At 42.6% G+C, this 7,426-nt stretch overlaps 1 pseudogene; it reads right to left on the bottom strand.

Annotated features, from left to right (window-relative positions):
• Positions 1–5,425: 5,425 nt before the first annotated feature.
• LOC124243400 (olfactory receptor 2F1-like) lies at positions 5,426–6,352 on the bottom strand (annotated as a pseudogene).
• Positions 6,353–7,426: the final 1,074 nt, after the last annotated feature.

Raw genomic sequence — 7,426 nt, forward strand, 5'->3', positions numbered from 1 at the left:
TGGGACCAAGCAAAGGACTCTATGTAAGACTGCAAGGACTTACACATTTTCTCCATTAGACTCTGAGCTCCTCGCAATCAGAGATCTATTCTGATTTTTCTTAATATGCAAAGATTCCTAAAAAATGTTTCAAAATAAGAAATTATTTTTGGGTGCATGAATAAAAAAAGGTTCCATGCAACATGATGGGAGAAGGTAGTACTATTGACTAGTATGAGAAAAGGAGAGACCACTGGGACACAGTGAAGGGTCCAATGGCTGGAAAAGCCCATTTAGACATTCACTAGGGGAAGCTTGAGAAGGAAAGAAAAACTCCAGACACCAGGATTCATCCATGAAAATCCCACAGGAGCCATGTTGGATCCCAGAGCAGTGCTTTCCACATGGACTGCACATTAGAATCCCCTAGGATGTTTTGAAAACTCCACAGCCCAGATCACACTCTAGAAAAATTAAATCTGAATCTCAGGTGGGAGAAACCCAGATATTAGTATATTAGGATCTTTGAATGTTTCCAAGGTAATTAAAATGTGAAGCTAATTTGAGAATCATTGCTTTAGAAGGAAACTTTAACTTTATTTTTGAAGACTCAAGACATGGTTTTTAGGAAAGGAATATGTTTTGGGATAAATCTAGAAGAATGTCTGAGGAACAAAGATCTTTTAGGCTAAACGTCTCATTCTTCATTTGAAAATTTGAGGTCACGAGAGTTTAAATGATTTGCCTCAAATCCCACATTGAATCAGTGAAAAAGTGCCCCTGGATATCTTGCTTTTGCTGAGCTGGGTCTTGCCTGAGCCTTAGCTTTCTGAGGTTTGGTCCAAAAAGAATGTTTTAGAATATCTTAGATCCGGGGAAGAACTAGTGAGTATCAAATGAGGAGATGTGTGAGAAAGCCCTGCATAAATTTCAGACATTCTCTAAATGACAAAGACTTGTATTAAGGACATGAGAGACGGGCTATAGAATCTGAGGAAATGGAAATGAAAACAGGAGTCATGTTCAGCCTGTCTTTCTAACAGGGTTTGAAGCTGGGGCTTGTGGTTGGATGGGGTGAAGAGGCAGAGCAGCTGGATTCTGTCCTCTGTCTCCTAACTAGGTGGGACCTACCCTCTTCCTTCTTTCAGTCTTTCAGTGGACAGAAGGTTTCACTGGAGAAAAATGTGAGAATAGAAACTGGCTTTGGGGAAATACCAGCAGCTGAGTTTCTGAGCCCTGCACATGGCATGGGAGCCCCTGGCTTTCCACAGAGCTTGTTACTTCTGTCAGTGCGGGAAGCTACCAAGTTTTAGTCCCCAAATGTGGCTCCTGAGTGCTGAGAACAGAAACTGAAATTCTCACCATTGAAGAGAATAAAATAATAAATAAAATAAAATAAATAAAAAGAGAATAAAATGAAAAAAGAGAGTCACAGAAAAGAATGAAAGCTAGAAGGAATTTTAAGATCATCATTTGAATCTTGTCATTTTACAAATGAGGAAATTGAGGCTCAGAGAGCAGAAGTGACTTAGACAAGGTCATTCCACCAGTTGAGAACAGAGCTGAAATTGAGTCTAGAGTCTGAGGACCCCTGTCCCATGTCCATCCTGCTACCTCACGCTGTTACAATGTGGACCATGGGGAGTATATTGTGGCAGGTAGTGGGGAGCAGCATCTGGCGAAATGACACATAGGGCAGGTTTGGCTTATTAGGGAGAGAGGGTGTGTCAGGAAAGGTGTAGTGTTTGGGATGCTGCCCCTGGGGGCCAGGGTAGAGGCTTTGGATGGCCACCAAGTTATGCAAGGAAACAGGCTAGAGAGAAGCTTGGACAGGCCAGCAGACTGGAGGCCCAGCTCACCAAACCTCTATCCTTTTTATCTTAAAAAAGAGGCCACTACCCAACAGTTTAGTGAGAGTATGGAGCCCACAAACCTGGACTCTCAACTTTCTCTGCAGCCAGGAGGCAGAATTGGAAAAACCCCTCCCCCAAGCCCAGCTCGTCCACTTCCCTTTTCTGACTTCTAACAAACTGCTTGAAGGGTAGAGTGTGTTTTCTCTTATTATTGTTCCCCTTTCTAGTTTCTAACTGAGATTGCCATATAGAGTTGGTGGACTGACTGAAGAATGAACGTCATATTGAGGAGTGGTTTCCTTAAAATTCGTTCTCTTATCCAGGAGCTCAGTCTAGAACCTGCTTAAGGATGTTTTCATAGACCCCGCTCTATGATACCAACTCAAGAAAGACTTCACTCAGAAGGGTCTCTTGAGGGACCAAACAGTTGTTTCCTCCTGATTGGTAACTGTGCTTTAAAAACGTGGAATATCTCAGGGGCCGGCTCAGTGGCACAGAGGCTAAATTCACACATTCCACTTCGGTGGCCCAGGGTTTGCCGGCCTGGATCTCTGATGTGGACCTGCGTACCACTTATCAAACCATGCTGTGGCAGGCGTCCCACATATAAAGTAGAGGAAGATGGGCATGGATGTTAGCTCAGGGCCAGTCTTCCTCAGTAAAAAGAGGAGGATTGGCAGCAAATGTTAGTTCAGGGCTAATCTTCCCCCCGAAAAAACAAAAACAAAAACATGGAATCTCTCTTTAAAGAGGTAGGGCCAAAAAATATCTCTAAATTCTAAAACTAAAACAATGGATAGGAAAGTATTTTGGAACCTCACCCCTTTTTCTAACCCAAATTTAATTAATTGAAGTCTTCTCTGGATAAATGAGATGTATGCACTCCTGCCATGGAGAATAGAAGTATTATTTTATATACAAGAGATATGTTCTAATTATTATGATTAGAAGGTGTCAATAGATTATTGTCCCAACTATATCACAATTTATACTTCAAGCAATAAAGAACCAAGATCATTGCTTTAGGTTGACACTTTCCAAATTTAACTGATTTTATGAAAAAAAAATCATACACAAAGTTTGCTCATTCAATGATTTTGGTGATCATTTTGTAGCCAGGCTCTGTTGGAAGGAGTACTAGCATATCATGGTGCTCAAAGCTAGATGTTCCATAGGTATGTGATGAAGATAAAGGAAAGTGTATTAAATCATAAGTGCTTGCAATTTGTTCTCCTTCAGGAGCTAAGGATGAAGAACTCCAGAGGATTCTCTGCTGTACCAAATGCAGACACTAGGTAAAGAGAAGGCAAACAGCTACGTACGGAGGCACTACTGAGAGGGAATATAGAAAGGAAAGATACTCGTTGTGTAAGAGAAATAAATAGTTGGAGAAGGATCTAAAATGAGAGTTAAGAAGATTTGACTGGGAATGGGGCCAAGTGCCTCAGATGGGGGTGAGAGCAGTGGAGGAAAGGAGCAAGGAGGAGAAGAAGGGAGATGGAGGCACTGATGGTACTAGGGGGAGAAGGAGGGAGGCAGGTGCTGAGGGAGTGAGTGAGGGAAGATGATGCTCCAGGGAGGGGAGGTAAGACGGGTCTTCAATAAAAAAAGAAAAAGAAGTTTTCCTGGACATTACTGCAGAGAGGATATACAAATGGCCAACAAGCACAGGAAAAGATGCTCCACATCATTTGTCATGTTGGACATGCAAATTAAAACCACAATTGGACACCACTTCACACCCACCCGGATGGCTATAATCAGACACAGAACATAAGTGTTGAGGGGAAGTGGAGAAATTGGAACCCTTATTCATTGCTGGTGGGAACGTAAAATGGTTCAGCTTTGGTGGAGAACAATTTGGCAGTTCCTCGAGAAGTTACACACAGAATTCTCATATGACTCAGCAGTTCCACTCCAGAGAATATACCCAAAACAATTTAAAACTGGTTTTCAAACAAAAACTTATCCATGAGTGTTCATAGCAGCACTATTCACAATAGCCAAAAGGTAGAAACAACCCAAATGTCCACAAATGATGAATGGATAAACAAAATGTGGTTATTTCCATACGAAGGAATATTAATCAGCCTTAAAAAGAAATGAAGTACTGCTATGTGTTGCAACATGGATGAACCTCAAAAACATTATGCTAAGTGAAAGACCACACACAAGAGGTCATATATTGTGTGATTCCATTTTTAAGAAATGTCCAGAACAGACGAATCCATAAAGACAGAGAGTAGAGTAGTGGTTGTCAGGGCCTGGAAGGAGAGAGGAACAGGGCCTGACCGCTTAAAGGGCATGAGATGTCCTTCGAGGGTGATGAAAATGTTTTGAAACTAAATAGACATGAAGTTTCACAACAGTGTGAAAATAATAAATGCCACTGACTTGTATAACTTAAAATAGTTAAAATCATGAATTTTATCTTAATTTTAAAAAAGTTTTACTAGGAATTTGAAAAGATACTCCATTCTATCCTCCTCAACCTTTTGGCATTTTCTCAACAGATTGATTATAAATTGAATTGTTGTCAGTTTATATCTTTTTCTTGGTAAGACAAACCAGAAATCTATAATATTTAAGTAAGAGATGCTTTATTATGATTTTTAAAAGTAGTTTTTCTGGATAAAATTACCAATGCTTTGCTTTACATTTTAGGATGTTTAGAGCTCAATCATTAATTGTGTGATATAAGAGCAGAGGACATTATCACCAATGGCTAACTGACGCTTTCCTTGCTGAATAGCTCAGCTCACCTCTGATCGTGTGTGATGTGATCCTCTAGTCAAGTGTGAGTACTGAATGCATTTCTCAGTTTTCACAAGAGAATATCCTTAGACTTGATTGTGTAGAAAGATACGAGTTTGTAGTCCTGAATTCTTGAGTTTTTTGCCAGTCACTTGCCACCACTGCAAGTGTGAGAGGGAAACATGCAAAGTGAGGTCCACATGACTGACACACGGTCCACACCTGCTCATCAGGGCTGTGGCTACCATTACTATGACTTTGATTCCAATTACTGGCGTGAATTCCCCACCATATTGAGCTGGGCTGGATCATGTGTGAGTCATATGAGTGAATTCTGCGCCTGTGACCTAAGGCTTATTTGATCCCATGGATACAGTGAATTTTGTAACTTAAAGCTTCGCCCCTCTATTTCTCTTACTGATTGCAGAAAAGCTTAGACATGTAGCTGTAGATTTTAGCAAGGAAATAGACTCTCCTGGCATAAGTTTTCTGCACTGCCCTGACCTGTGATTTGATTCTCCTTTCTAGTGCATATATGTCTGTATATATGTTTTTACATTCAATTATCTGTAGAGTGTATGTATCTCTAAGGAGGAATTCACATTTTTTAGGATAAGGCAGGGACCAAAAATAGAACCCAGAGATAAAAATCCCATTACTGTATTACCTCAAAAGATAATAGTGCATGTTGTCATCCTTACACCTGCTCTCTTGCACGAGTGCACACACACATGCAAATTCACAAACAGCCATATACACATATACAGACATCATGCAGGAGGGCATGCTCCACTGCCCACTGTCTGCAGAGTGAGGCCCTCTTGTGACAAAGTCAATTACTAAAGTTTTAACGCAGAACTCCTCATCAGAACTCGACTCAGAGCAGCCTTCATCTCTTTGTTTCACAGACTGTAGATGAGCGGATTGAACATGAGAGTCACCACGGCATAAAAGAGCACCACCACCTTGTCCTGCTTGGTCAAATCTGTGGAGCTGGGCTGCATGTGGGGAGCCAGGGCCATCCCATAAGACATGGAGACCACAACAGGGTGGGAGGCACAGGTCCCAAAGGCTTTGTGGCATCCCCCAGTGGAGTGGATCTGCAGGATGGTGGCCACAGTGTAAGCGTAGGACAAGGAGACCAGGCAGCAGGGTACCAGCAGCACCACCATGCTTGAGGCCATCATGACCAGCTGGTTGGGGGTGATGTCCATGTAGGCCAACCTGACCTGTGCCAGTCTCTCACAGGCCACATGGTTCAGCACATGGTGCCCACAGGTGGGCAGGTACATAGTGACCACCATCTCCATTGCAGTATAGCCAGGTCCACAAGTCAAGAGATCACTGCCAGTGCTGCACAGCCCATCACTGCCACGTAGTGCAGTGGCTCACAGATGGCCACATAGCAGTCATAAGCCATTACTGCCAGCAGCAAGACTCAGTCCCCCCCAGGGCCAGCGAGAAGACCTGAGTTGCACATTGGGTGAATGGGATGGTCTTCTTCTCCCGGAGAAAGTGCATCAGCATCTTGAGGACCCCCCCCCCGGAGGTGCAGTCAATGTCCACTACTGCAAGGTTGCAGAGGAAGAAGTATATGGGAAGCTGCAGTTGCATGTCCAGATCAGGAGGACAATGAGCCCATTGCCCAGCAGAGTCAGCAGATAAGTGGCCCAAAACAGGACAAAGAGTCCAGCCTGGATCTGCCTGTCACTGGAGAGCCCCATTAGAACAAAATCACTCACCCAGGTCAGGTTGTCCCTCCTCATGGAGCAGGTGGGTCAGACAGTTGGGGGAAATGTGGAGTCAGGGAGGGACAGGTGATAGTCTCACTTTAGCACTCTGATATTAAGCCCTGGGCTACGATTAGTGCTGCAATCCAGACACCTCCCCTCAAGTTCCTTAAGTTAGGTGCTCAGGGTGAATGCAAGGAAGATGCTGGAAAAAGAGATATTTTGGTACTCACAGTTGACTGTGAAATTCTCAAGGATAAAGTCCTTGTTCTGATCATGCTTCTACATCCAGAATCCAGCACAGCTACAATTATAGAGGAGATAAGCTATCAGAGCAGAAGGAAAGATAGGAAAAAAAAAGTGGTGGAGAAAAGGGAGAAATAATGATAGAAAGGAAAAACAGTAAGTAAAAAAGAAAGAAAAACTAAAGAAGGAAGTTAGAAAATGGAAAAGGAAGGAAGACAGTGGAGCTCAGGCTGGAGAGGAAGGACTCTTCAGTGGGGGGAACAGAGGGTAAGGTGTTAGACACTTGAGATCGAGAGGTCTGCCCAGGTTCCTCAGTGTTGTTCCTAAAACACAGGATTCTATTTCTCTTCATGTTTCCTCTTAGGTCCAGTCTAGGTCACTGCCTAAGAAGGAATCCTCTCACGCCCTTCTCATTGTGCCCAGCAGTCCAGAGGAGGCTTCATTTCCTGAAACCAGTATCTGTTAAGCGCCTGCTCTGTACAGGGACTGTGCTGGACATCAGACACCACATCTGGTCCGGAAAGACAGAAGCACAAGTCCTACTTCCTTGGTTCTTATAATGTAATCAGACACACACTGATAATTACAAAAAATTAATTAACTATAATTATGCTAAGTGTTATGACGGAGAAGAACAGGGTTGCTAGCTGGATAATTAAGTTTGCAGCTGTAATTAAATTACCAATGCAGTTATGCCTTCCTTCTCAACAATGTGCAAGGTATATACTAAGTTGCAGGCATTTATTTAAATAGATATTTAAATAAATAATTAAGGAATTAATGTAACGAGAGCACTTGGAAACCAATGATACTCACGTGTTACTACTGAGTATGAAGTGACTGAAATCCACTGAGTCTTTTCAG

The sequence above is a fragment of the Equus quagga genome, chromosome 8, assembly GCF_021613505.1.
Source record: "Equus quagga isolate Etosha38 chromosome 8, UCLA_HA_Equagga_1.0, whole genome shotgun sequence".
Taxonomy (NCBI): domain Eukaryota; kingdom Metazoa; phylum Chordata; class Mammalia; order Perissodactyla; family Equidae; genus Equus; species Equus quagga.